The 25152-nt window shown below is 45.0% G+C and overlaps 1 protein-coding gene across 3 annotated transcripts in view; it reads right to left on the reverse strand.

The window, feature by feature from the left end:
• The window catches only part of KCNJ16 (potassium voltage-gated channel subfamily J member 16), a 27907-nt gene extending 15539 nt beyond the window's left edge, over positions 1-12368 (reverse strand). The window contains exons 1-2 of one of the 3 annotated variants that reach the window (XM_027654534.1): positions 12295-12368; positions 1882-1982 (exon numbers count right to left, since the gene is read on the reverse strand). The gene's annotated coding sequence lies outside the window, so the exon portion shown is untranslated. Of the gene's footprint in view, positions 1-1881; positions 1983-3123; positions 3335-12294 lie in introns of those variants that run through there. The other 2 variants (XM_027654535.1, XM_027654533.1) reach the window with 2 other exon arrangements.
• Positions 12369-25152: the final 12784 nt, after the last annotated feature.

The following is a 25152-nucleotide window of genomic DNA, read 5'->3' on the forward strand; positions in this document are numbered from 1 at the left end:
GAAGAGAAGAGAAGAGAAGAGAAGAGAAGAGAAGAGAAGAGAAGAGAGAAGAGAAAGCAAAAAGATGCAGAAGTGCTTTGAGTTTAGTCAATGAAGTCTTTGCAGATCATGGAAGTTAGAGGATTGTCCTCCTTTCCTTCCCTCAGTGTCTGATTTCTGCTACTGTAACCAGGAGTAGGAAGGTTTGTCCCCACCAAAACTGAAGCATTCACTTCCTTTTCTCCATCTCCTAGGTTCACTTGGAAAAGCACTTCCCTCTCTACTCTGGCTCTAGCAGGAAAGCTCATAATAATGCTACAAAACCTACTATCTGTAAAAGAATTTCTTCTGTGTATTAAAAGCTTAGAGTCTCACTCTGTATCACCACTCCCTCAGGGAATGAGTCAGGGGTCATAGGGAACACCAGCACGACGCTCCCAATGACCACAGCACCAGAGGAAAGGGAAGTGATGGAACACCAGGACACTGCCAGCTTTTTTATCTGTACAGACCCCCTCACAGACCACCCCTCTCTAGTCTGGATCCTCTCTGTCCTCTTCCCAGGCTCACAGCTCTGTGCTGGTCCCTGCCATGGGAGGAGAGCTTTGATCCAAAACCACGGCACAGGCACCAGCGCTGGAGGAAGTTTGACAGCAAGGAGGATGCAGGATTGTGTAACCAAACCCCTGGCAAACACATTCCAACCCATTCAGGGAGCAACATGACAGCTGTATTGTCTTTCTCTGCCATCTTTCAGCTTGTCCTGTCTGGCAGGTTGGTGTTACCAGACAGGTCACCTTTGACAGGCACACCTTGGCTGCAGGAGTGAAAACCCCGAATATACGTCGAGGGAGGGAAATCCTGTCCACCACTCTGCCTCCTACACGACCTTCTCAGAGCCTCAGCTGACTCACAAAGGTATTACAGAGTTTTCAGAGCAGCTTCAAATGTTTACTCAGGGTTTGGAAATACAGAAACAGGGGGATTTCAGAGGTGGATGAACAGGATTCTTCCTCCCTCACCTTTGTTCGTGGATTTTCGTGGCACACCAAAGGTCAGACTCTCTCAGCAGATTCTTTGTGCACACTCACACAGGTCCTCATGCAGACACTCGGATCTAACAAAACTGTGCCTATTCTTGTGTTTTAGGCCTTCACTCCCAGGCTCTCTCTACCACAATCATTCCAACAAATTGGTTGCTCAGAGCAGGCTCCCAAGGCAGGCTCTGGGGCACAGTAATTCTTCTGACTCACCCTCATTTCAGCCAACCTTTCTCACAGTCTGCAACCCTCAATTTCCCTGGGATGAGCTCAAAGTGCTGCTCTGCCCTCCTGACTCAAGAATTTGGGAGGGCAGGTTTGCTGCACCTTGGCTTTGCACCTCCCCTGCTAATGACAAGTTGCTAAAACCCCTCCAGAAACGCACAGAAAGGAGAGGAGGAACTACCAGGCTGGATCAGCCCCACAGTCTCTGTGCTCTCACGTCCCATCCCCACCAGCGGCTGACACCAAATCCTCCAGGAAAAGGCGTGAGAGCTGCAATTGGCAGCTTTGGAAGGAATTCCCTCCTCTGACAAGTTCTTCCCCCGATCTGCAGTAATTAGAGGCTTCAGCCCTGAAATCACGCAGCTTAATATCGTCCCCAAACAAGCACCAGAGCTCTGCCTCTTTTTAATATTCAAATGAACACCAACTCTCCTTCTGAATTTCAGACCCAGAAACTGTGTTTCCAAACAACAACTATAACAAGCTGCAAAACACCCTTCCAGTTAAACAAGGTACGCAGTTGATTCCCACACAGGTCGTTGAATTAGTTTAAAGCTCTCTAAGGTAACAGAATTTCTGTTTACACACAACAGACACAGAGAAAAGCGCAATTAAGGAAGTGAGAAACGGCCTTTACCTTAGTGCCTGCCGAGGTTTGAAAGAATCTCTGCTTCACTCCCTCCTTTCTTTTTTCTCTGTCTCTCTCTCTTGCATGGCTGGACTGACAGGTTGGCAGAGCTGAGGAGGACAGGTTGGGTTTGTTTTTTTTAGGCACAACTCCTCCCCCTCTCAGAGAAGGAAAAAAAAAAAAGGCAAAAAAAAAAGCAAGACTTTGGGAAAAGTTCACAGAAAATCCCATCTTTTCAGCACATCAGAACTGAGGTGAGAACTATGCTACTTTTGAGAGCCCAGCAGTTTTCCAACTGTTTTTCTCCAAAAGACTCAAGGTCTACTTTGCAACAGGTATGAAGCAACCAAAGGATTTACACCAGGAACTAACTTGACCCTGAATTTTTCCCATTTCCCTGATAACTGATCCAACAGCCCCTTTAAGGCAGCCTTGACAAGAGGAATTTTGCACAAGTGGAAAGGGCTTTTTGCAGGCAGCACAAATATCTTTGTGCTTTGGGTTTTATCCCTGCATCCCACCACCACTGTGTGTAATAAGAGTCACCAGGAGATGTCTGAAGTCCTCATTTTCCCCTCAGAGCCCTCAGGTGCTGCCAACCTGCACTCCCAGCAGAAAGCAGGTGATTTTAAACTCCTGTTCTGCTCCATCCTCTGAGCTGGTTGCACAGAGAGCAGCTCACCTTCTGTCCCTGTCACCTGAGGTGTGAGAGGAGCCCCAGAGCTGGGAGAGGTTTTTAGCAGACCACTCTGGCCACAGAAACGAGGTCAGAGGGAAAAGAGGTGGATGCAGCACAGAGCACATTATCCATGTGTGCTTCCACTTCCACGGGTGTTCTGGCTCATCTGGACATTCCTGGGAACTGCTCTGCTACCAAGGCTTTGAACAGAGCCTTTCAGAGATGCAGAGATCTCACCCTGGGCTTTTCAAAGAGGGTTTTCAGATTAGGGCCCTGACAAATGAACTTTCCCTGCTCCTCATTCTGTGCACGGCTTTGCTGCTCCTGCCTGTGCCCTCCTGGCTTTGCTTCTGGGCACTCGTGGCACAAACGTTTGTTAATAAATGTCAAGAAAGAGGAGCCAAGAGGTTGGTGGCTGGTCCTGAAACACCTTCTACCCTCCCACTTCCCTGCAATCTACCAATAGAATTGACAGGCAAGTCTTTCATTCTCTGCTGCTTTTCTTAAGTTGGCAGTTTGAGCACAAATCTACAATTTCCATGTTCTCTGCAGAGTAGCTGCCTCTCCCTCACCCGCTGTTTCAAGCAAACAAATACAAATATACAGTAGACTAATTGCTGTCATCTGCATAAATTTGCATCCCAGACTCCTTGGATAGAATCCTGTCTCCTCTGGGTCAGACTTGCAGCTGGGCTGTAACAATGAAGGTTCAGAGACGTTGTTTACCTGTGTCACAGGGCTGGAGTTCCAACCCCCTCTGTAACAGCTCCTCAAAGCCAAAAGTGTTCCAAACTTTTGGAAAAAACACCCAGCCAGTTTAAATTAAAATTATTGTGAGCTAGATCAGAGGTGAATTCAGCAGATATCACACAAAATCAGTATGACATCATATCTAAAAATGCCCAGTTCCACCTCTTGCAAGCTCAGCTTTATCTCCTCTGCCAGGGGAGGGCCATGTCCATCTATCCCAGGACTGATCTCCATTCCCTGTCTCCTGCAGAATGCGTTTGCTTTCTGCCTCTTTTATCAGGCAACTGCTCTCAATCGTGTTCAGCTCCCTACTTAAGATCTCCAGAGAGATAACGTGAATGCTCCAGTGGAACGAGTTACCTGAATCCAGATAAAACTGGCTCAGGCCAGTCTCGAAATCCAGTGATAATGAACTGGAGCTGCACCCTCAGTGCCTGCCGAGGGGTCTGAAGTCAGAAACTGTTCTTAGGGTTACACACACCAGGTTTCTGCCTTGATTTCTGCTGCAGATGGGATGGGGATGAGATTGCAGAGCATTAAGCACTTGTCAGTCTCAGGGTCACCCTATCAAAGGGAGATTCAGTGGCAGAGAGATCCAGCTGCAGTTTGTTTGGCACTGATTTATAGCAGTCTTTTCAGTCCTCCCTCCTCGGAATTATGAGCAGGAGATCCACACTGGCTGAATCTTTAAGATCTTTTAGACTCAAAGGGGTTTATTCTCTTTACTGGCTCATGTTACCCGACCCAGCACCAAACGAGAACACCAAAACCGTGCCCAGCACGATGCTCTTCCTTCACCTGTGGCACATTTTCCCCCATGGGCTGACTCTCCTGTGGGGTCCTGGAGAGGGGGAGAAGCTGAGGAATGTGGCCATGAGGGAGAATGTGCCAATCTCCAGCTTTAGCTTCCTGCCCAGTCCCAGCCCAAGCCTGGAGCAGGATGGGTTTGTGTGTCAAGGCTGTGTCTGCCCTGGGAGCTAAAGGTGCATCAGACCAAGAGCTGGCCCTCAGTTCTCAGCAAACACAGTTGCTACAAGAGCTTAAAACCAGTCAATAAATGCACTTCAATTAAACACTACAGTGAGGTCAGATTTCTTGTTTTTCCTGTTTAACCAGCAAGTTTCAAGGCAGCCCAGTAATGAACCCTCGGAGCAGAGCTCATTACACCATCAGAAAGGTTGCAAAATTGCATACAACTCTGGTTTATTGTGCTCAATTAGGTACACTCCCTAAAATCTAAAAAAAAAAAAAAAAAAGGGAGGAATGTGTCTCATAATGTAGGAATTTAGTCCAAAATGTCTTGATACTAATGACAAGATTCCCACGGCTTTCAATCGAGAGTGGATCAATAGAGGTAAGATAAAACTGAGATTTTCATGTCCCTCCAGTGTTTCCCAGGGATTTGCAAGTGGATCTGCATGTCCTGATTCCCTGGCCTGCCTTGAAAACATCTCCCTCAGTGCGCTCAAACAACCCTTGTCACCAGCTGGGCAGATCCCACTCCCACTGGAGCCACCTCTGCACTGCAAAGGGAGAAAGGGAAACAAAACCCCACAGTTCAGCTCCACTGGTTATTTTTTGGGGGTGTAGATCCCCCAAGCCACCCTGATCCACATCCTCACCTCAAACCCAGCAGCCACGTGCACAACCCAGGCTGCCTTTCTCGCTGAGTCCGTTGCTCTGAATTTCCACCCATTCCAAGTCCAAACTGGTTTTTTTTATTGCCTGTAAAATGTAGGTGCTGAAGGTTTGACAGGGCAGGGAGAAAGCCCCGCAGAGAAGAGAAGCAAATGGGGCAAGGTGTGGGATCTTCAGCCCTTACAGGCTGGTGGTGCCATGAAAATCAACGCCAAAATTCCTGTTGGGGGGCACAGATAAACCACGTGGGTGTCACAGACCCTCTGAGAGGTCCTTCAGACTCTTGGGAGCAACAGGAGGGCTCCAGTCCTTTTCCATGTGCTGTTGCACAGGGAGAATGGTTCGGTCTGGGGACTGAATAATTCACCAAGAAATCAGCTGGCCAGTGTGGAAATCATTTTAACTGAACTGAGCCCTCAGGTATTACATTAACTGGATCTCTAGGGAAGGATGTGGATTATTGCAGCTGAATAGAGCCCTTATTTATCAGATGGAAAAGGTTAATGTCATTTCCTTTCCTCTCCTCCATGGTTTTTTCTTACCACATCCCCATTTATGGACAGCATGAGGTGCAGACAGTGGAGGAACATGTGCTGGATGGTTTAAATGACCAGAGCTGTTACTTTAGGCAGAGGTGGTGGTGGGGGGGTAAGAAATTAAGATTTCTGCTGGTTTCCCGGGGAGAGTTACAGGGCTAGGAAACATAAAACACTGAAGAAAGGAAATGTGCTGTGGAGCACCTGGTCTTTGATTTGACATCCAAGAGGACCTAACTGAAAGAGGGAATTTTTGCATTCTCATCTACTGTGTGTGCATAATAAGAACCAGGATCAAACTAATCTAATATTCTCATTTCATACTTTATAAAGCAAGAGTGCATTAAGAAAGGTCATTTTTTTTTACTCCTTAATGAAGTTTAAATACAGTTAAATTAAGTTCTACTAATAAAGAGCCTATACTTTTTTTTCTAATTTGCCTCTGGAGTCTCAAGAGCTGTTGACCTGAAGATAAATATCAGAGCAGTTCAGTCATCTATTATGTGCTCTGTTAATTATGTCAACAAGTTAATTCTAATGCCTGTTAAGGAGAAAATTTCTATGTCACACAGACTAAGAGTAGTGAAAGCTTAAATTAAGAGAAAAAAGCTCTTTTTTGTGGTAAAAGACTCAAGAGAGCCCCTCTCTGTCTCTAGCATAGTGTATCCTTAGGTAAGGATACTAACCAAGATGGACCTAAACCAGTGTCTGTTGGCAGAGTTCAAGAGAAGGACAAGGACTTCTGGCCATCTGGGAATTTAAGGATGCCAGGACCTGGCCTCCTGTGGGTCAGCCAAAAAAGGCGAGCGTAGAATTTGTGTCGGGCTTCTGATCACAGCTCTTGGTTCCTCTCGGTGTTACAGGAACTCTGAGCACCCAACATCAGTGTCAGGGAGATTTCTCCTTGCCTTGCCATAAATCAGGGATGGTTTGGGCTCCTCACCACCCTCTTGTTCCCAGACCCACCAGCAGAACTGAGCTCCATACCAGGCCCTGTAAGGAAAGACCTGGATGCCCCTGTTGGTCTCTGACTGCACAAAACTACAGGATGGGCAGTGCTCTGAGGTCCAGCTACTTTCCTTCTCCTGAATCCACTTTTGTGTTGGAGCAAAACTCAAGCATGCACCTTTCCATGGAAAGAAATCCAGACTGAAGGGATGATGAGGGTCAGGACTCTTGGGTGATTCTGAGGTCGCCTTTCCAGCCCCAGCTTTCCATCTGTGACCTGAGTCAGTGGCATTGCCTTACCTTGCAAAGGTGTCTTGAGGACAAAAAATCAATATTTAGGGGCAGTGCAGCGGGGATGGCTAATTCCAGCTCTGAATTAAATGAGGAGAGAGATGCCCATTGACTTATGTGGGATTTAGAATGAGCCCTTACTCATTTCCATCGGCCCCTGAACAGCCATCTGAGGACAGCAGGAACTAACTATTAATACTTGGGGGGTTAAACAATCAGCATCTAAGTTATAATGGAGTAAATAAATGTATGTAGCCAAGGCAACCACATTGTGACTCCTGAGCTGGCTTCTTGGAATATTTGCAGAGTATGAAAAGAAAGGGCTGAGTGCATCTGTTCTCTTTTTTTTTTTTTCCTTGCCCATAAAGGAACAGCTTTCCTGGACAACCAAGCACCAAGACATTACAGCAAATAGTCTTTCACATAAGGCCAACCTTGGCTTTGTTATAATTGCTATGTAAATATGATCCCTCTCATCAATTAAATGCTGCTCTCCAAGGCTGGAACGTTATACATGTTCATTGGGATGGAATCCCTGTCAATTCAGTTTGCTGCCTCAGTATCCATGTGCATTAGCCTTGGAAAAGAGAATGTGATTGCTTGAATAAATTCAGCCCCTACCTCCTGCATCCCTGGATCAGTTGACAGCATCAGTCTGACTGTAATATGGGCTCAGAAATGTGTTGCCATGGAAATCCTAAATATTCAGTCCTTGGCAGGGGGATTCAAATGGGATCCTTGATAAATAGAAATAGCCCAGCCCTTGCTAACCACAGAGCTGGCCCCTTGGCCTTAAAGGTATCACCGAGAATCAGAAAGTTTGAGTTTTTTCCAAAGTATTTGAAGAATAAAAAAATCTGAATTTTCACTCACATTTGTACTGGATTCCTTAGTGAGTCAGGAAACCTCTCCCAGAACCTCCCATTGCATGAGTACAGTCTCTCCACTAGTGTTGCACTATTTCTGAGCTGTCTGGATCCAGCCAGTGCCACAGGCCAGAGGGTAACTGTTAATGGGCTCTGAGCACTCAGGTATTGCTGCTCCTGCCCTCAGGGTGACCTGTGCTTTCTGTCCCTGCACAACCCCCCCCCCAGGCCCAGCCAGCCCATGACCCCTTGTTTTATGGTTATTGTCCTGTGTGACTGAACATTCGGAATAATTCAGCCCAGCCCCGTGGCTTTGCTGTTCCCTGGGCAGAGCTTCGAACTTTACAACCCCAAATACAACCCTGAAAGAGGTTTCCCTTCAGGGCAGAATCCAGCAGCTGTTCAACAACACCCAACACCCCCCTGCAGCAGTTCAGCACCGGGAGGAACGTGTGTCCCACCTCATTAAGCTCCAGGCAATTCAGGCTGGACACCAAGTCTTTGCCCTGTGTTGGTAAAGCAGCTCAACAGCCCCTTGCTGGGGGCACTGGGCACTGCTGGGGGACTTCAGATCTCAGTATTTTCTGCAAGGGAGGAGAACCTCAGTTCTGTGGAGCGCTGTGGGCATTGTCCATAGACACTGAGGTGCTGGACTCCAAAGAAGAGCAGAGGAGATGGGGAAGGGTCTGGAGCACAAGTGCTCTGAGATGTGGCTGAGGAGCTCAGGGGGCTCATCCTGGAGAAAAGGAGGCTCTGGGGGGACCTTCTGACTCTCTACAACTCCCTGACAGGAGGGAGGAGAGAGGTGGGGATCCACTTCTTCTCCCAAGTAACAAGTGATAGGACAAAAGGAAACAGCCTCAAGTCGTCCAGGGGAGGTTTAGATTGGATAATAGGAGGAATTTCCCCCCAAAAAATCATCACCCAGCCCTGGCACAGGCTGCCAGTGGAGTCCCCATCCCTGGAGGGACTGAAAAGCAGTGTGGGTGTGGCACCTGAGGACACATCGTGGTGGCCTCGGCGATGTTGAGGTCGTGCTGGAATCGATGACCTTAAAGGTCTTTCCCAACCTCAGCGACTCTTTAACTCTATAGTAAAACAACCCTTGGGGCAGGAACACTGTTTTGGACAAGTTTTCTTCCAGAAAATGCTGTGGAAGCGCTTGGGCATCTTCTCCCTTTGCGTAAAACGAGTGGGAAACACCCGGCGCTGTCCCTTCAGCACCACGGAGATTCCGGCAGCGCTGGAAGGGAAACCACCGACATCCCCCGCACCGGGCGGGTGAGCTCAGCCTGTCACCCGGGGCAGGGAAGAAAGAAGGGAAAAAAAGCCTTTCTGGCAGTTTAAGTTTCATACGGTTTCGTGCTGGAAAAATAAATTAACCTAAGAGGATTTTCGGAATTGGAGCTGGGAATAAAAGACAAGGTGAAAGTGTCTGAATTTTGAAAATGTGCCCAAGGCCCCAGCTAGCAAATCCTTCCTCTGAATGCTCTTACTGAGCCCTTTCATCAGCACTGAAAGAATACAGAGAGAAAAGGTGTTTTTCTTTTCTTTGAGGTAACAGAAAACATTATCTAAAAAGTATTTTCAGTAAAATATTAGTTTTTCTTTCTCCTCTTCTCAAAAAAATGCTTCTGTTCATAGGATTATGCCAAAGAAAACTCAGCACCTGATCTCCCTGCCCTTCCCTAACACCCATTAATTTTCCTGCTTTCCACCACCCCAGAGTTTTCATCCTTGGACTCAAGGGATGGCACTTACTACATGATTCCCAAACAGCTTTTTTTGCAGAGCTCAGAGATCCTGAGCAGCTCTGACAGCACAGCAAGGATGGAATTACCAGCAGAGGGGGAGAGTCAGAGAGTCACTGGGATTTCATGGAACATCCTCTGAACTCACTGGAAATCTTCTCACTGACCATGTCAACAAAAAGAAGGGAAAACCTTCCACTAGAGATGTTGGTGAGATATTTTCTCCAATTCATGTTTTCTAGATCCTGTCCATAATGGCAGTTTTCTTTGCTGTTTATAGTCAAGAGTTTATCACTTTTTTCTGGGCAATAAAAGAACTCTCAAGAATCATGATAAGACAGAAAAACCTCCTCCTGGAGTAGAAGGAAGAGGCAGTGAGCAGCTTTAAGCAGAGGCTGCCATGTGCCAGCCCCTCATGCCCCTGCTAAATCTGCATTGGATCGTGCTCTCTAAGTCCTTAAGCACATTGTAAAAATGGGGCAAATCCTCTTTTGGAATTTACTGACTTAAAAAAAGGAAAAGCAACGTAATTCCATTTATTTTAACATCATTAGATTCTGAAAAACAAAGCCTGATCATATCATGGGACAGTGCAATTGTTATTTCTGTGATTACCAGGGCATTTTGACACTTGGTGCCACACATTGCTGGGAGCCAACGGAGCCTTTTGCTCTGGAGTTTTACGAGAGATGAGAAGTTGGAGTGAGGCATAAAAAGCAGTTACTGATTAGCACTTTTTTTCCCCCAAGAAAGTCTAATCTATTTATTGTCATGACAATGGCACCGAGCCTGGGTGAGACCACGGGGCTGGAAAATGAGGCTTTTCTGCTCTCTGTTTGTGCATCTCTGAAGCACAATAAGGTGAAATCCAATGTATCCTATCCTTTATTATCACCAGAGTTTTTTTGGAACTGGCTCCTAGAATTGCACTAGAAAAAAACCCCAAAAACTCAACAAACAAACAAAAAAAAACCCTGAATACCCCACCCCAAAAAATTCCCAGCTAAAACACAAGCAACCAATGAACCAAAACCCCTCCAGAGCTCCAGGTCTTGTTGAACCTGGATTCTTGCTGCTGCTGTCACACCAACAGAGTCAGAAGTTAACTCAGACACCAGGAGCTTGTCTACTTTTGAAACAGGCAATATAGAATTGAGCCCCTTCTCTTTTCCCACCTTCTCCTCTGGAAGATCCCTCTGGTAAGTTCCTTTTCCACTTTTTTCTTTAACTGCTTCAATTCTGAACCTGAGTTGAGGCAGCTTGACTGGATTAGCCAGCAGAGAGCAATGAACATCTCCCCTGGTTCCTTTTTTTTTTTCTCTTTCACCAACAGGAGGGTTTCACCAGCTCTCAGGAGTGTCCTCTCCTGAGAATTCCAGTTCTCACTGCTCCAGTGGCTCTTTGGCTCCCTGACAAGTTCTTCAAAGCCCTCCTTCCCCTTTTGATGCCCTGGTCTGTACTTGCACTTCGTAGCACCCAGAACAAGGCAGGAAAATGTGTTTAAAGTCCAATATATCCTTTGCAGAATTACCAGATTGGGAAAAAAAAAAAAAAAGTGCTCAGGAAATGGAGAAATCTGTGGACTTTTAACAAACATTAAAATCCTGATTAAAAAAAAGATGGCAAATTCTTCCTCTGCTGACCCAGGTCACCTTTGGGCAGGCACAAGGTTCTTTATCCACTTGCCAATTCTCCCATTCTTTTAGAGAACAGGTTTGTGTTTTGATCTGTTTTCTTTGCTTGTTTATCTCTTAATCTTTGAGTAAATTGCAACATCTGCCTTTGGCCATTGTAGCAACAGGTTCAAAGCTTCCCAACCGACTTCCCACCTATTTCCTTACCAAGATTTCCATCTCTTGAAATCCTGCAACTCCTCAGTTATTTTTTCCGTGTTATGATTTAGATTTTTGTGGTGACTTGGGCCTGTGTTGACATTCCTCCAATACATCCTAATTTATTCCACCAATATTTGAATATCAGAGTCTGTCTCCCAAGGCAACACAGAGGCAGAAGTACAGAGAGGAGGATGCTCTTAAAAAATGCATCAGGGCTGAGATGTTTCTTGCTTAGGTGGAGATCAGACCTGTCCTAAAGTATTTACTCTTGGAGTAAAATGGATTTCTGAGCAGTTGGAAACAGGAACAATTTGGTTCTTCTTTTACCAAAGTTTGTAAAACCCATTTCTATTAAAATGTCACTGTTTCCAAAAATATGCAACATTTAGATAATTTGTAGTTACAATGAATAGCTACTTTTTGGAAATCTTTAAGTCCTTGGTTTAACCCCCACTCTTGATCTTCACTCAAATTTCCTTTCTTGCACTACTTTGCCTAAAGTCCAAATACATTATTTTCCATGTAAATTTATGTCACAGCAAATGAAAAAAAAAAGGTTTGAGCAAGTGAACCCTTCTCTCTGTAAATAAATCCACCACATAGCACACACATATATAACATTATTTTAAAACAAATATTCACACAGTATTGACACAGTAACCAGATCAACTCAGATAAGTGTCCCTGTCCCTTCTGTACTCTGCTGGTGGCACCTGCCTCACCAGGGAGTTTTCTTCTAGAATTCACTTTACCCAAGAGCAGTTTAAAAAAAACCAAGGGTGCAGGATGAATGAAAACCAAAATGGTACAGCTGGTTTGTGCGAGCTCAGAGGAAGGACTGGAGAAGATGACACGGACCTTTGCAGACTTGAGCAGTACAGAAAAACTATTAGGAAGGGAAAAAACAGATGCAAAGACAAGGCTACTGCTGTGGAGAAAAAGGTGGTGGAAAGCAGAGTGTGTGTTGTGGTGAGGATGAAATCAGCTGGATGTATCCAGTGATTTAATGTAAAAAGGCACAATCAAAGGTGGATTGCTGTGGGCAGGTTGTTGTGCCCTGACAGAACACAGGAATGAGCCCCTGCTCTCCCCTGCACAGGTATGGAAAGGACACAAAAGGTACTTTACCTCTCTTGTGCTGCCACAGGGAAGTTCTCTCAAGGGTCCTTTGTCTCCCGTGTCCAGCAGCTGTGCAACTGTAAAGAAAAACAGGGGCTGGGTTAATAATCAAGAAAGGAACAAGCTGTAAACTCCAAGGGCTCAAGTTAAACATTTACTCCAGTCTGTTCTTGTGAGCAAACTCCGAGGGGCTGCTCAGCAAACTGCTGGAATCTTGAGAAACAGGGAAATGGGTGGAATGTTCCCCAGCCCCTTCCCTGTCTCCCCTCAGCACAAACCTGGAGTCCCCTGTGCAAATCCAGGTTAGGATTGAAAACACGGGAAGCAGGAAATTCTCCCAGGTAATAAAAACCCTTCATCATTCAAATGGTACTTCAAATATTTACATGCCGCCCCGGATTTGGAATTACCCACAGATAGACAACTTTAAAATAAACAGGTTCAGGTTTATACTTATATTGTTTTATTTATTCAGACTTTTTTTTTTTTTTTCCCTACAGAAAGCCTTTTGTTTCTAGATTAGCTTGAGGTTAAGGTAAAGACTTCCAGTGCAATCTCCTTTTCCATGGAAGTCACAGGGCAGGCAGAATTACAGATACCTGGAAAAGGGGAGGGTGAAGTTCAGCCTTCATCCCCCCACAGAAGTGTGGTGACCTTTCAGAAAGTGTATTAGCTCCTCCTTTTCACTCTTCACTTTGTGCTCAGGCTGTTTATTCAGGCACTTGAAGACTAATGTGGGCACTTAGAGGTGAATTAAAGCCATTTGAATTTCTAGGTATGGCTGAGGAGCAGAGCAGAACTACTCCCTGCACAGAGGATTTCTGAACCTTAAATATGAAGTGACCTGTAAGGGAAAAGCAAACCAAGAGCAAACAGTGAGGAGTAAAGAGAGAAACGAGCTGGTGCGAGGTGGTGTGAGGTTCCTCCAGCTCCCACAGCCTGCTGTCCACGGGAGTCAGTTATGCTAAATCACATTAATCTTGATTTTCCTGAATCCATCTGACCCTAGCTGGTATTTAGACACGAGAAGGCAGGTTCACCTCTTTTGATGTCATCTCTGCTCTCCAGAACTGCCCTCCAGAGAGGAGAACAACTCCCACAAGTGCACAACACAGGGCAAAATGCCCTTTATCTGTTCACCCTTTGAGGTGAGACCAGGCTCCTCCTGGAGATTTGCACACCCCTCATGCAGTGGAATTCCAGTCACACTCTGGTACTTCTGTAATACAAATTAATAACAATAACTAGACTTGACTGCTTGACAAAAAGCAAATAGTTTGGAAAAAGCTGTCTTAAATCTTTCTATCCCACTTCCCCAGACCAAAAAAAAAAAAAAGAATCTACAAATGTTATTTCTTTTGGCAGCTGAAACCTAATCCTACCTTGGTTAGCATAACAGAGAGAACAGGAAGCACTGCAAAGGAATTTTTCATTCCCTGGGACGTCTTTGATCCCCCTCCCCTCCCTTTTCCTATCAGGTAATTTTCGAATCTTGATGTTTCCACTTAGTCTACGTATCTTCTTGTTTTGTCTACTTCGGTCAAGTGTTATTTAACTCCCATTTCATGGATGAAAAACTGGTCTGCATTTAGACTCTGCTGTTGTGTAAGCTGGAACCTGAGAACGTCAGAATCCACGAGGGAATAGAGCTAAAATTCACAGCCCTGGCTGGTGGAAAACCAATCATTCCTCTGCTTTAGCACAGGCAAGGGGCATTCGTGCCTTGCACAAGGGCTAAACAAACCCTTGCATCATTTTCTCTTGTGAGAAAAGTGACTATTTGTCCCTTAACAACTTAGTTCTATTTCCCAACACGTGGAGGGAATTTTTTCACCATTATACACCTTGATTTGTGCCCATCTAAAAGGTGCAAAGCTCAAAATAAATCCTTGTTGTCCTGATATTTGGGGTTCTGAAGGGATGTGTTGACCCTTATTCCGGGTCCACGTGGAGTTCAGGGCAAGAAAACAGGTAATAATTAAAATATGCATGACCCTCCAAGGGCTTCATTACCTTAGTGAAGCCTCGTGTTTTTAGCAAAGGCAAGGCTGGAGCTCTGCAAAGCAGGAGGTGACAACACCCATGAGGTAAGAGTGAAAACAAGACCATCTTGCAGCAGATAATACAACATTCTGCAGAAAACACAACATCTCCTCTGCCTGCCGATGGATCCACGTTCAAAATCACTAAATACCTCTGTGACAGTGCAAATATTTATATATATTTACACTTTCACTGTTACACTTTTAGTTATCCCACAGATCACCCTGAAAGAGGGAAATTTCAATTAACTCATTCTTTACTCACACACACACACAAATCCTGGGTGCAGGACACTGATACTGGGATGCTCCTCAATGGAATAGCAGGAGTTATATCTGTAATTCCATACTACATAAGGCCCCATTACATCATTTTTTTCTTTCTAGACCATAATACACCTCTCAGGCACTTGGTGGGATTGTTGGGGTGTCCTGTGCAGGGCCAGGAGCTGGACTTTGATGATCCTCGTGGGTCTCTTCCAATTCAGGATATTCCAGGACTTTATGACATCTCCCATTTGCTATTAACTACTTGCATGCTTCAAACTTTCTGTTACAATGACTAACAGTAATAATTTAGTACATAATAATTTAGTACATAATTATAGTCCATTATTTATGTAATAGTCTCTGTAATACCTGATAATTTAATACATAATAATAACTATCAGTAATAATAATAACAATTGCTAACAGTAGTAATGAAGTCCTCAGTAATAATGAAGTCCTCAGTAATAATGAAGTCCTCAGTAATAATGAAGAAATATTGCTTGCACTGGCAAATAATGCTTGATAATCAACAGTGTTTCTGTTGTTAATTCCTTTATTCCTTTATTCCAATCTGTGACTGAAAGCCACAGGATCAGATCATGACTTGCTTACATGATTATTATTGTTGACTTAAGTTAGACTCAAGTCTCTTTTTCCCCCTCTCATTTTATTTCTTTACCCAGGGATGGCCAGTATTTCTCCTTCCTTCTCTTCTCTGAGCTAAGTTACAATAAAAGCCAGAAGAACTGACTGGAAGACAGAGCAGATGTATAATTTCCCTCCTCTTTATGGCTTTAACTTGTGAAAATCCAGGCATGCTTTCATTATTCTGCTGTAATAACCTGCACATGATGGAGGTGGATTCTGGGCCATTATTGCCTTCACTGGGGCTGAAACGAGGACATTGCTCAGGGCTCCATTTACAGAATGTCTGTCCCTCTGTTCTGCTCTCCTGCTCCCAGGATTTATAACCCCCCAGGGCCCGGAGCAAACAGCTGGGGAACGAGGCAGGGACTCCACAGCCCCCTCAGGGCTCCGTGGCACCAGGCTTTGCTTTGCTTTTCCATCTTTCCCTTTTCAAAGGGAGCCCTTGTCAGCGTTGGCAGAGGGATCCAGGCAGGCAGAGCCCAGGGTGAGGCAGCACAAGGGCAGTGCCAGCCCTGATGGGGTTGGTTTGGCCCCACCTTCGGGTGCCGGGAGAGTTTCTGTGGCCTGAACCTTGGGGTGTGTGGGATGGGCTGTGCCTGGCAGGGACCCACCTTTTTCCATGTGCCAAAGGGGCCTGTGGAGGCTGGAGCTGCTCTGCACATTGTGGGGGGATCTGTGGCTCCTCAACTCCTGCAGCAGCCAAGGACACCTTGGGTTCCTTCCCATTATCCAGGAGAAGAAATTACAAAACTACAGACCTCAGGTGCCACTGCTCAGGGTGTAACACAAGCAGGATGAGCTCACCTTGCTGCAAACAGAGGGAATCTCGTGGAGATGCTTTCTTTACTTTTTTTTTAATTTTTGTTTAATGTTAAAGAGTTAGTTTGCCATCACCTTCAAAAGGTTTTCTCCCGTTCTCAACAGATGTCTCACTGGGCTTTTAAGGTTGTAAGAGAAAGGCAGAGGAGATCAGAAAGAAGATGTAGCAGCTTTTTACTGTTTTTAAGTGAAGTGAAAATATGATCCCTCACTTCCTTGGCTTCGCAGCATTTCCAGGGTGAAAAGGTAGATCCTTCTGATTCACAGCACCACTGGTCTGCAGCTCCCAGTGTTTCCTGGGATTTAAAAGGGCACAACTGACAGAAAAAAGAATTTGAGAAGGTCTTTGGAAATAAAAAAAAAAAATAAATTGCCGTGACTGTACAGATAATAAGACTTAATGATTTTTTATTTCCAATTTAATCTTTGTGCTTTCTTATGGAAACAGTCTATTTTGGGGTGATAGTTCTTCATAAAAAACCCAAAACCAACCAACCAACAAACAATCAATGGAATGGAAGTGGAATGACAAACTGTGCTGCAATGTCAGATCCTTTTCTGCAGCTATTCCAGTAACCTCTCTGAGCTGCAGGCATGTGTGTTTTCTTCCCTGTGTACCTTCCTGGCTTTCCAAGTGCCAGGGTGGGAATTGTTATTTCGAAAAGCAGCACAATAAAATTTTATTAGAGGGAGCAGGTTGGTCCTGTCCTGGTGTGGGTCAATGGCAGGGCTGGGGGGAGGAAGCCAAGCACAATAAGGGCTGAAGCCCTGGAATGTGACACTGGTATTTGTCTCAAATTGATTCTTCACCTTGGAGGAAACGTTTCACTCCGCAGGAAGCTCTTTCTTCTTGTCCACTGACAACTGTGAAATAATGGAATTGTTCATCAAATGGTTGTTTAAAAGGCAAAAATAGCTCAAAACCCTCACAAGAGCCTCTTGGCAGCCCCAGGAACGTCCTCCTTGCTGATCCATCAGCTCCCCTGCCAAGCCAGGACCACTCTCTGCATTTCTGATCCTTTTGGTGAAGCTCATTTCAAATATTCTGAGAGGTGTGGCCTCTGTTATTTCTCTTTGCAGACTTTTGAGGCCTGAGAAACAGCAGCTGCAGAAAGTTTTCCCTGCTAAATACTCAATACTTTCATGTCTATACAGTCATTAAAATGTTTCCTTTTTCTTTCACCTGCCTTCTTTGAACTTGTTTTTCTAATTATTTGGCATATCTAGTGGATGGAAAATGTTATATATATCAGTAAATTCCTCTCCTGTGCAGAGCAGTGTTCAACCAAAAAAGCAGGGCCTGAAGCCTGGGGTCAGCCCCAGGTTTCACATGACTTGGCCAACTGTGCTGCTCCCCTGCATATAAAAATGCAAATTATATTTACCTGCTCTGAAAATGTAACATTTAGTAGCCAAATTCATTTCTGCAGGCATTCATAAATGCTGTTTGCACAACACACCACGATAGTTCAGATTTTCAGTTGTGACTGGAATGAGAGCTTGTAAATTTGCTGTTATCTGCAGGTTTGATTTTTATTAAACAAGGAGTAAACAGCAGAGCCCGGTAACTTTCCTCTGGCAGGAGGTGGCTGGAGGACAGCACAGCACTGAGGCCACCTCTTCACAGGTTTTTTTTTTTATTCAGAGTCCCCTTTTGGTGCCTTTCTCTGTAGGGAATTCCTGACTCCACGCAGGGAATCAAGGAACCCTTCCTGGAAATCTCAGTAGGGGAGAGCACAGAGCCACACTGGTCAGGGATACCTGGCACAGTATTTCTACAGGCCAGGCCTGATACCCATATATTTTGCATAAACAATATATTAGTACTTTTTCAGACCTTTAAGTGGAGGATACAAACCCCCCAGATGTGCCATGGAATGGCTGTGCGAGAATTTCTTGAAGCTGTTTTCTAAATAGAACATCACTTCAGTCACTGCATTTCTAATAAAGGTAATTAAAACCAACAAAAACATTGTCTGCCAGAGCACATTTATAACATAATTTATAGTAACTGCTGCCTTAGTAGAAGGCACGGCTGACAAACCAGAAAAGTCCTCATTTTGATTTTTCTTTGGAACTTAATGTTTGTCTTGACAACCATAATCAAAGTGCTTTTCTTATCGGAACAAAACACACCTATGGGGTTGTAAAAGTCAGGGGGAAAAAAAAATGAAATGTGGGTGGGGAAAACGGTTTTCTTGGGAACTGGAGGAGATTATTCACCTGTACTGTGGGAATAAATGTGACCCGAGCTTTCTCATGGGGAGTGAAAGAACTCCTGGACATCTCGAGTGCAGATTTGGGAGAGGCACGAGAGAGCTCAAGGCTCCTGCCCAGGGATGTCATTTTTGATTAAAGACTGGGTTAGGCCAAAACCACAGATCTCAAAACCTCTTAAACTTTCCCAAAATAAAGCTCCTAATGTGAATTTAACATCTGTCTCTGTAACGAGTTGAGCTGAAGCTTGACCTCCAGCACCAATGAACTTTGGGAGCGTTCCCTTTCCTGTTTGAAGCCGGGCTTCCTCCCTCCAGATGAGCTATCCCAGGAAATCACTGGGTGCACTGATAAATCCACCCATAACACTTCTAGGTGTTCTATATCCAGGCTATTTGGTGCCAAAATGATCCATTCAGCCACCTCCAGATGATATCTATTTAGTGAACAGACACGTGCGAGGCCTCGTGCGCCTCCAAGAATTAATGGCAGTGGAAACTATTTGAAGAATTGCAGGTGAGGCATTTCATTGTGCCCAGGGGTGTTTCTGGCCTGGTTTTAATAATGAAGATGGTGTTTTCACAAGGTCACCAACAGCACTCAAACCTGCCCCAAGAAACGCGGCTCACAAAGAGCTGGGAGGGAGGAGAGAAGCAGTGGAAGCAAATCCTTGTGTCCCTCACGCCGTGGCTAAAGCAGCCTGGCTCTCCAGGTGCAAACATCCAAGGGATGCTTGAGGATCACAGGGATGCTGCACCCCCCAGGGGATACAAAACCTTTCTTTCAGGATGATGAGGTGGGAAGGATCTCCAGAAAAATGTTGCTCTCTGTTCTGCAGAATGTCTCTGTGGCGTTAGAGATGTTCGCAGGCAGAAAGCCCGGGCTGCTCAGCATCCTTCCTGCGCCTCCAGCAGCACGCAGAGATCAATGCCCTGCAGGCCAGGAAAACGTTTGTTTTAGCAACCACCTCTAAGGGAATAAATAAAATAGGACGAAACAAGCCGGTGTGTTCCTCTGTTGACAAGTCAATTAACAAGTACAAAGATTTAAATCTACCATATGTCACAGGCATCACTGAATAGAAAAACAATGCACAGCGCAGCCTCGTTGAGCCCTGCAGCAGGAATCCTTTGTGCCACTAATTAGCTGAATAAATACCCTGAGGTGGGTGAAATGACTCACTCGTTATCCAGGAATCGGGGAATCAGCTTTACCACCTCCATTATTTACTAGTCTGTGGTTATACTCTTGTTAAACTGAGGGAGGGGCTCTGCATCCTGCGGGAGCAGGGGGGAATGGGGATGGAGAGCTGGTGGCTCCAGAGGCACCTGGTGCTTAATGATCATGTTGTACCTGCATTAATGATACACAGCAAATAATCCACAGGTCAGACACACACTACAATTTCCATCCCATAATTGCACAGTAAGGCACAGCAGGCTGTGTATTTCCAGGGTGTTATTACACTCCACTGAAATCTGAAGTCACTTGGCCTTTGGCCTCCCAGAACCACCCAAAAGCTCTCAATAATCTCCAGGGCTCTGCTCCCTGTTGTGTCTTTCTCAGACAAATGGAAAACACATTTTCACTTCAAACTAATCCCCATTAAGCAGCACTGAAACCATGCAAACCCGTGAGCTGATTCTAATAAAAAAAAAAAAAAAAAAAGGAACATATTGAGAAGCAAATGAGCCTTGTAACTCAGGCACTGCAATATCATCCTGTGAAACCACTGCTGGTGTGATTAGCTGCTCTGAAGGCATTCCTGGGCCTGAGTGACAACAACCACAGGGATCATCTGAGCTCCCTGCAAGCACTTGAAGCCTTTAAGTGTGTTGGTGTGTGGGCTTTTCAGCCCTGGGGAATGACACAGATTGTGCTTTTTGGTGAGAGAGAGGCAACTCTGAACACACAAATGATCCAGGGAAGGGAAGGGAGCTCTGCCTTGCTCCCCCAGGTGCTGCAAAGGGTTCCCAGCACAGGAAGGGCTGGGGCTGTTGGATTGACTCCGGAGAAGGCCACCAAGATGATCAGAGGGATGGAGCAGCTCTGCTGTGAGGAAAGGCTGAGGGAATTGGGATTGTTCAGCCTGGAGAAGAGAAGGCTTTGGGATGACCTAATGGTGGCCTTCCAGGACCTGAAGGAGCTGACATGAAACATGGAGAGAGACTGTTTACAAGGGCCTGGAGTGATGGGACAAGGGGGAATGGCTTCCCACTGCCAGAGGGCATTGTTGGGTGGGATATTAGGAAGAAACTCTTCCCTGGGAGGATGGGGAGGCCCTGGCAAAAGTTGCCCAGAGAAGCTGTGGCTGCCCCATCCCTGGAAGTGTCCAAGGCCAGGTTGGACAGGGCTTGGAGCAACCTGGGCTGGTGGAAGGTGACCCTGCCCATGGGAGGGGGTGGAACTGGATCTTTATGGTCCCTCCCCACCCAAACCATTCTGGGATTCCATGATTTAGCAAAGCCTGTGCTGTGATTGTTTACTCAGCAGTGAAACCCAAGAGAACTATTTATTCCAGATCATGTTTTGAGCCCTTTTAGCTCAGTAACATTTTTTTCCTGGGCCACCTTCAACATTGCATCAATGCTGCCCCAACACATGACAGCTCATGGGCTGTCAGGGCTGTCATCCAGCTCCAGCAACACCCACCAGCTCACAGAGGTGAAGAATTCCTGTGCAACACCTTCCCAGTGTGTTATTGTTCTTCAGGGAAATACTTTCCTTCCCGATCCCTGCAGGGATCCCTTTGCACAGGGAACATTTGGGGATTAGTGTCTCCAGCTGTGGAGTTTGGGACGTTGTGCAAAGCTCTTCTCTCTCGCCAGGCATTGTTTTGCACATCACTGGTGAGGGCTGGGTTCTGTTCTGGACTGGTCTTTTTTTGGGGCTGTTTTTGTGAGTTAAGGGCTTTGCATGGAAAATTGCTTTGTGAGTTCTCTGTTATGCTCCCATTCGAGCTAATGTGTTGTTTATTTTTAATTCTCCATTCTGTACTCCAGACCCAGTGCACTGGTTACATCCAGTGATCATTTAAGATGTGCAAATGTCTTAACAGCCTATTCCAAAGCCCACTGAGGCTTTCTCTTTTCTTCAATAGACTTTGATTGGGCCACAAGTAAATAACCAGGAAATTTTAATTATTTTAACCTTTGCTCTACCTTTCTCCTTTCCTGCACTGACTACTTGACTGCCTTTGTTACCTCACACCTATATTTAAAGATAAAAAATTCTTCAGCTTCAGATTCATGCCTTTAACTTTTCTGCCTTCAGCTTTTACAGATTTTGATTTATTAGTTCTGATCACTTTCAATGGGTTAGGATCAGATTTGTTGTGTAAATGAAAATGCTGACAGTGTTAATTTTTGTCCCCACATCTTTGCAGAAAGATAAGAATGTAGAGGATAAGAATGTAGAGGATAAATCTGTCAAGGGATTGTGGTTTATTTATTTTATTTATTCCCCTGGCTCAGGAGATGGACAATGTGTTCCCACTCTTATCCCAGCCTCCTGTCTCGGGTTAGGGTAAGACAAGGCTGTACTGAAGGAGGGTCTGTGCTCTCCTTACTGAGGGGGTAAAAGAGCAGAATCCATGTCCTTAGACCCATGGAAGATGTTCTGGCCTTTTGCAGGTGTGTTCTCTGCTGTGACACACTCAGGGCTTCACCTGCCTGTGAACAATCACCTCCACTCCTCTCCTTTCCAGCTGCTCCTCTGCTGTGGGACTGGGCAGGGATTCCCAGAATGATGCTGGATGTGCCCTGAGCTGCTCAGAGAGCAATAATTGGAGGAAAAGGATGAAAAAACACCAAGTTCAGTCTGTCCCCCCTGCTCTGCTCACCCAGCACTGGCCATTCCCCACATTCAGTATTTTCTGTCCCCCTGCACAATGTACTTTTCCACCCATTCAAACACTGGGTTCCATTGTCCCATATAATTTGTCAATGCAGTGCCAGATATTTTACAGTGTCTTCATTCATCCTGTAAAAAGGAAAATGGATTACAGTGTGTCATGTTACCTTCAGACTCTGCTTGGCCTTCCCTGGGGGCAAAGAAGAGCACTTTTATTCTTCTAGGCAATCTTTTCTGGGGAAAAAAAAAAAAAAAGAAAGTTTCCATCTCCAAAAAGTCTGTGAGGGTCAAAGTCTTTTCTTGCAGTGGATAAATTCAAATCATACTCAGTGTTATACCCTGCAGCTACACTGAGGCCAGTTACTTGGGATTTAATGGCTTTTATTATGGTCTTAGTTGGCTTGAACAGAAATAGTTAGCAAATAGTAGTTAAAATTCAAACAGCCATTAAAGTCTGGTCCTGACAAGATGCAACTACTCTGTTACTAATGGACTTTTCCCCACAAGGACACATTTGTTAAAGGAAAATGTTCAAAATGTTTGGCCAGCTGACAGTGGGGGAAAAAAAAATAAAAGAGAGAGTAAATTCTAAAGTTCTGAGGAAGCTGAGGTGGCAGCATCCAGTGTGCACCCATCAGCAAGATCCACTCCTCAGGACAGGCAGCATTTTCCTCAGGAAAATTTTCCACGAGTTGTCTTTATTTGAATGGATTTTCACTCAAACATCCCCCTGAGCTGGTGGAGAACTCAGAAGGGAAGCTGCTTGAAGTTCCAGAAATAATGTTTCTGGCACAATTGAGATTCTGTGTTATCTGTGTTGTGAGGAGAAATTGAGGCAAAAAGACTCAGGGGCCTAAAAGTCTGAGTCCTGCAAGATAATGTTAGAGCTGCACATGATGTGGCAACCTCCACATCCGGAATTTGGGGTAATTTGGGAGGTTTGGCATCAATTGAAAAGGAGACAGAAGCACCTGCACAGGCTGCAGTCTGTAGGTAAAGATAATTAGGTGTCTGTTCTTCATTTAGGAACACTCAAGGTTTAAGTTTTTATCTGATGGGAATTTTCCACTGTTGGTTCTTGGTTTCCCCCTGGATTTACTCCCCATTGCTCTGAGGGTGTAAAGGTCTGGTACGAAAACCTACCTGGATGGATCAGCATCCCACAGATGAGCAAAAGGGTTTATCTCATTTTCATTAATTGCCAGTACAAAGACATATCCTAGAGGTGATGATATTCAGAATTTTCCATCTGACCCACCCAGCCATTCAGACCTTCCCAGCTGTTCCAGAGCTTTGTTGGGTTAAGTGCAGAAAGGGCTGGAGGCACTTGGAGGGAGGGATGTGTTATGTCCTACATGATACCACTTTGTGCAGACCAGATGCAAGTGCAAATAATAGAAGCAACTTCTTTTAAAATTGCAGTTACAAAAGAGGGGAAAGAAGGAGCCACCTAAGAGCAATTAAATTTAATTTTGTTTCTCATTAGATGCAGGTGTCAGAAACCACTCCAGAGCTACTCTTTACATGGTGTTTGCAAACTCTCTCCACCAAACAGGTTCTTGGAGTGGTAAGTAGAAAACTAATAAACCTCCTGCCCCTCCTCTGCCTCTGAAGCAAATGTAAATGTGCTCCCAACACCTGTGATTTGTTGATATCTTTTAATGAAGTTTTTTTGCTCTTGAACTTCCAGTTCAGCTCCCCAGATATCCAAGTCTGGATTTTTTCCCTTCCATACCCTTTCTGTTCCAGCCTCTCAGCATCTGCCTGTAGAGAACATGAATTTCCTGCTGCTTCAGCACAGTGGGACTCGGTACAAAATGCTTTAGTCTCTCTCATATCTGCAGGAGCTCTCAGTGTGTCAATGGTGCCTGCAAATGCTGATCTCAGTGGGTTAATTAAGAGACTCTTCCCCAAATTACCCAAAGTGCTTGAGCAGAAGTCAAGGCTCCTTTCCCTCCAATATTCAAGGTGCCTCAAAGCTGAACCTGTCCTTCCCAATTGTGTCAGCTGGTTTGCAGTTGAAATACCGGTCCCTGTATTTTGGCCAAGCTGAATGGGATTTAAAGCTCCTCAGGCAATTAGTGTCAGTATTAATGAGGGCAGGTCTCCCTGCCCTCCAGATCATGGCAGCCACTTGGCTGTTTCTTCATTTGACTTTATTTCTTTATGTCTCACTCCACATTAATTAATCCAAAGACATTGTGCACACACTTAGCTATTTAAAAATATATTTGTGAAGAAAAATCTGGTCCCATGTGCCAGGGGCACCTTTTTCTCCCCTATCCTGGGCTATGCTTGCCCATATTACATTCCTGTAAGTAATGAATGATAATGAAAACATCTGCTGGGGCCTTCTGCTGAAGGATTACAGACCAAACTCAGCCCTGAAAGACCACACTCATTGTGTTCCTCCCCCCCCAAGATCCCTTTTAACTTCCCCGTGACGGGATGGGGCGTTCAGAAGAGGGAGAAACCTTCCTTCTCACCTATAAAAGCTGCAGCTGTTTTCCTGTTTTTATAGAAAGCAGCAGGCAGATTTACTATGAAAGAGTAAATACTCCACGGCAAAGTGCTGTTCACCTTGAGGGATGATGTCAGAGCCATAAATAACACCACGGGAATACTGAGATGTCCTTAAAGGCCCATTAAGAATGATGTGAAAAGGAAGTGAAAAATAGGCAAGCGAGTGTGCTCTGCACAGCAGGCACAGGCTAAACATCACTTTAGGGAGGTACTTGAGAAATACCAGGAAAAAAATAAAAGGAAGGAAAGGAAATAACAGGGTTTCTTCTTTGGAAGTCGCTCGTGCATCCTTGCACTTGCCAAAGCAGCATTTCAAAGGTATCAAGAGTTAGTTAAAGAACTACTGGTGCATCCCCTTTGCAGGGCCAATTTCATGCTTGGTGCTCTGTTCCACTGAATAAAAAGAATATATAAAAATATATTCTGATATTTGCAGAATATCAAAGAAATTATTGTGTTTAAAAAGAAAGAGTCTTTCAGGTAGAAAGAGCAATTT

Source organism: Corapipo altera, unplaced genomic scaffold, assembly GCF_003945725.1.
Source record: "Corapipo altera isolate COAL_440 unplaced genomic scaffold, ASM394572v1 343, whole genome shotgun sequence".
NCBI lineage: Eukaryota > Metazoa > Chordata > Aves > Passeriformes > Pipridae > Corapipo > Corapipo altera.